This window comes from Halichoerus grypus, chromosome X, assembly GCF_964656455.1.
Source record: "Halichoerus grypus chromosome X, mHalGry1.hap1.1, whole genome shotgun sequence".
Lineage (NCBI taxonomy): Eukaryota > Metazoa > Chordata > Mammalia > Carnivora > Phocidae > Halichoerus > Halichoerus grypus.
Genome location: NC_135727.1, coordinates 38,088,946 through 38,094,214, shown reverse-complemented (window position 1 = coordinate 38,094,214; position 5,269 = coordinate 38,088,946). Strand labels below are relative to the sequence as shown.

Genomic DNA, 5,269 nt, shown 5'->3' with positions numbered 1-5,269 from the left:
ATATAGTACATCAATAGTTTTTGATGTAGTGTTCAACGATTCATTAGTTGAATATAACACCCAGTGCTCATCACCACACGTGCCCTCCTTAATACCCATCACCCAGCTACCCCATACCCCCACCCCCTTCTCTTCTGTAGCCCTCAGTTTGGTTCCCGGAGTCCAGAGTCTCTCATGGTTTGTCTCCCTTTCTGACTTCTCCCCCTTCAGATTTCCCTCCCTTCCCCTATGGTCCACGCTATTCCTTATGTTCCACATATGAGTGAAACCATATGATAACTATCTTTCTTTGCTTGACTTATTTCACTTAGCATAATCTCCAGTTCCATCCATGTTGATGCAAATGGTGGGAATTCATCCTTTCTGATAGCTGAGTAATATTCCATTGTATATATGTACCACATCTTCTTTATCCATTCATCTGTTGAAGGGCATCTCGGCTCTTTCCACAGTTTGGCTATTGTGGACATTGCTGCTATGAACATTGGGGTACAGGTGCCCCTTCTTTTCACTACATCTGTATCTTTGGGTAAATACCTAGTAGTGCAATTGCTTGGTCATAGGGTAGCTCTATTTTTAACATCTTGAGGAACCTCCATACTGTTTTCCAGAGTGGCTGTACCAGCTTGCACTCCCACCAACAGTGTAAGAGGGTTCTATAGGAATTTATTTTAAATTGTTACCAACTTAACTTCAATTACATACAAAAACTGTGTCATATTACAGCTCTGTCACTCTACTTTATGTTAATGACATCAAAGATTACATTTTTAGTGCTTTTGCTCAGGCTGGTGGCACTGGCAAGATGGGCAGGTGTCGCGGTCTTTGTACTGCCAGGAGGTTCCATAGCCACCAAAGAGATCAGAAGTGGCATGATAAACAGTACAAGAACACCCATTTGGGCACAGCCCTGAAGGCCAACCCTTTTAGAGGTGCTTCCCATGCAAAGGGAATTGTGCTCGAAAAAGGGGGGATTGAAGCCAAATAGCCAAATTCTGCCATCAGGTCGTGTGTCAGGGTCCAGATGATCAAGAATGGCAAAAAAGTCACAGCCTTTGTACCCAATGACGGCTGTTTGAATTTTATGGAGGAAAATGATGAGGTTCTGGTTGCTGGATTTGGTCACAAATGTCATGCTGTCAGTGACATTCTTGGAGTTCGTTTTAAGGTTGTCAAAATAGCCAGTGTCTCTCTTTTAGCCTCTTACAAAGGCAAGAAGGAAAGACCAAGATCCTAAGTTTTGATGGTGAAAACATGACAATAAGTTCTCAAAAAATATGCCAAAAAATTACATCTTTATACATGTGTACCCATTAACACAAATTTGTTATTTTTAATGTACTTGTCTTTTAAATCCAATGGAAAATAAAAAGTGGAGTTATGAACCAAAATTATAAAAATACTGATTTTTGTCTGTGTAATAGTCATTTATCAAAGATCTTCATATTTTCATATGATTTTGAATTACTGTTTAGTGTTCTTTTGTTTCAATTTGAAGAACTCCTTTTAGCATTTTTTGTAGGATAAGTCTAGTGGCAGTGAACTCCCTCAAATTTTGTTTATCTGGAAATGTCTTAATTTCTCCTTCATTCTTAAGGAGCAATTTTGTTGAGCATGAAATTCTCAGTTGATATGTTATTTTTCTTTCAACACTTTAAATATACCATGTCATTTCCCTCCAAGTTTTCTGCTCACAGTCCAATAATAGTCTGATTGAGGATCTCTTGTATGGGACCAGTCACTATTCTCTTGCTACTTTCAAGATTCTGTCTTTGGCCTTTGACAATTTGTTATAATGTGTCTTAGTATGACTCTCTTTGGGTTTAGCCTACTTGGAGTTCATTGACCTTCTTGCATCTATATATCCATGTCTTTGCCCAAATTTGGGAAGTTCTTGGCTATCATTTGTTTCAATAATCTCATGCCCCTTTCTCTCTGTCTTCTTCTTCTTAGACTTCCATAACACATATGTTGGTCACCTTGATCATGTCCTCTAAGACCTTAGGCTCTATCACTTTTCTTCATTCTTTTTTCTTTCTTCTCAGACTTGACAATTTTAAATATTCAGGCTTCAAGTTCATTGATTCTTGTTTTTCTGTTTGAGTCTACTATTGAATCCCCCCAGTGAATTTTTCAATTCAGTTATTGTACTTTTCAGCCTCAGATTTCAGTTCATTTCCTTTGAATAATTTCTATCTGTTGTTTTTCTTATTTTCTTCATATATTGTTTTACTGATTTCCTTTATTTCTTTGTCTGTGTTTTCCTTTAACTCTTTGAGCATATTTAAGACAGTTGTTTAAAAATCTTTGTCTGGTATATCCAATGCCTGTGTTTCTTCAGGAATGGTTTCTGCCATGTTATTTTCTTCCTTTTATTGGGACATGTTTTCCTGTTTTTTTACATGCCTTGTGATTTTTCTGTTGAAAATTGAGCATTTGAATAAACACACACCTCTCCCAGTCTTTGTGAATTGGTTCTGCACTAAGGCAGACCTTCCCTAATTAGAAGGACACGTTGTGAATCTTTGGATCCACCCAGCGTGAACACTTAAGGTCTTCTGCGGTCTTCTGTGAGCATGTGTCTTGCCCGGCCTAGTTTGTGTGTTTTTTCTACAATTCTGCCGTTTACATGGATGCCTTTAAACATCTTAATTTCTCAAAGAGTCTCACCCCAGCTTCTTCCCCTGACCCTAGATATTCTATTGTATTCTTCCACCCATATTCTCTTATCCCCGGTGTTGGAAGACCTGTAGTCCTCCTGCAGTTTTCATGAGCCATGCCCACTGTGTATTTCCATGATTTTTTCCAGTCTGAGATCTGAGTTAGGTGAAAAAGAGAGTCCTCACTCAGGTATCCCTCAGATAGGGCAGGATGTTGCAAATAATGTGTGCTCTGTTCCCTCTAGTTCAAGAAAGAAAATGAGGAACTGGGCCAGCACTTCCTTCAGACCTTGCCATACTGCACTAAGGATGAAGTAGGGGCAAGGGTAAATAAAAATGACATAGGGGCGCCTGGGTGGCTCATTCAGTTAAGTGCATCTGACCCTTCATTTTGGCTCACGTCATGATCTCAGGGTGGTAAATTTGAGCCCTGTATTGGGGCTCCGTGCTGGGAATGGAGCCTGCTTAAGATTCTCTCTCTCCTTCTCCCTCTGCCCCTCCCCCACTGCTCTCTCTCTCTTTCTAAAAAAAATGCCACAAAATTTCCTATTGCTTTGAATGTGGCTTTTTTTTTTTTAATTGGGTGTTCACTTGGTTGCTGTAGACCTTTGACTCTTTTCCAGAGCTCCTATAACATTATTTTAGCCAGCCTCTAGTTGTTTTTCAAATGTTTCTGTGGGGAAATGTGGACCCATAGCTTCCTAGTCTGCCATCTTACTGGTATCACTCTTGGGTATGATGTTGGGTTTGCCTTTGTCCTTCCTTACATGCCATCACCTCTACCCACAGTATTCTTGTTTTTCTTCCCGTACTTATTAGTTTAATGTAATGGTGAAGAATATGGGCTCCAGAGTCAGTCAGACATCGCCTTGAACCAAGATGTGTCACTTACTTGAGATGTCATAATGTCGCCGAGCCTCAATTTCTCATCTCTAAGATGAGTGTGTAATAATAGCAATGATACTTCCATTTCAGGTAATAAGATAATGTCTTTAATGTACAGTCCAAGCATATAGTTATTCCTTAAGGTTAGTTGTTGCTATTGTTATTTTTATTACTGCAGAGAAATACCATTTTTCACTTACTAGCTCTGTGACCTCATGCAAGTTACTTAACCACTCCAAGATTCAGTCTTAAAATGTGGCTAATTATAGTATGTACCTCATAGGAATGTTAGGATTAAATGAGATAATGCCTATGAAATGCTTGTAATAATGTGGGCAGTAGTGCTCAAATGAACGGTTAAGTGATTTAGGGGAGTAGCAAAGGTGAAATCCCAGTTGTGTGGAATGATTGGAGTAGTTATGAAAAAGTAAGGATTTAAGTTTGGCTATTAAAAATAAGTATAATTTGTGGGGGTGCCTGGGTGGCTCAGTTGGTTGGGCCTCCGACTCTTGGTTTTAGCCCACACTCAGCATGGAGTCTGCTTTGGATTCTCTCTCACTCTCCCTGCCTCTCTGCCCCTCTGCCCCCTCCGTGTTTGTGCACAAACTCTCTCTCAAAATAAAAAAAATAAAATCTTTTAAAAAAATAAGTATAATTTGTGGAGTTGGAGAAAGAATGAGTAAATTCAAAGAAGAAGCAACAGCATATGTAAAGTTCAGGGAGGTGAAAATAAGTGTGGTATGACAGAGAACAGTATAGATATTATTAATGTTGAGGAGCTGTATGAAGCAAGTGTAGGAGCAAATCAGGGACAGACTGCTAGGGGTGTTGGTATTATTTAAAGTACCACTGCTATAACAGATTAACCCTCAATTCTCAGTAGTTTATAATATAATAAATGTTTCTCGTTCAACTCATAATCTGCTGGGGGTGTTCCTGGTTGAGTAGCTTTCCACTTATGCCATCATATAGGGACCCAGGATCCTTCCATTTCATGGCTCTGCTTCCTCTAGGTCCTTGGCATTCTTTCCATCCAGCTGGAGGAAGGGAAAAGAGAGAATGGAACAGTGTGTATAGGAGGTTTTTATGGGTCAGGCTAAGAAGTCATATGCATTACTCCTGTTCACATTTCACTGGCCAGTACTCAGTCACATGGCCACACCTAAATGCAAGAGAGGCTGGGAAATATAGTCTGGCTTTGAAGAGTCTATGAGTTTGTTATGATCGTTTAATCATGTGAAGATATTTCTTTTAAAGAAGACATTGATTCAATCTTTGTGTGACACATTGGCTTTTTATTCTTAAAAAATCCATCCAGAAGTCAGATAAAGACCTTTATAGGCTTTAAGTGGAATGCCAAAAAGATGATCGTACGCACCCCCATACACAATTTAAAATTTAAAAGAAAAGTATCACTAAACTATAAAATAAGTATAATGAAGTTCAAGAAAGTTTTGTTGTGTTTTTTTTTTCCTCCATGGTGACTACTTTGATTCTTTTTAAAGAAAATTCAGTATCATTTTTTTCCCAGAAACTTTTTATTCTAATTTTGGGGGCAACTTTGTTGGTGCATCTGTTTTGGCTATTTATTGGGTAATCCAGTTCAAGTCTGGCCTTTCAGAAAACCACCTTAGTGTAAAATTATTCTTTGGTTTCACATTGAGGAGCTTAGGGCAAGTCTGTTGAAACAGGGGGCCATACCTCCACTCCCTCCCTGCTCTCAC

At 39.0% G+C, this 5,269-nt stretch overlaps 1 pseudogene; it reads left to right on the top strand.

Annotated features, from left to right (window-relative positions):
• Positions 1 to 805: 805 nt before the first annotated feature.
• Positions 806 to 1,237, top strand: LOC118532978 (small ribosomal subunit protein uS12 pseudogene; annotated as a pseudogene).
• The last annotated feature ends 4,032 nt before the right edge of the window (positions 1,238 to 5,269 follow it).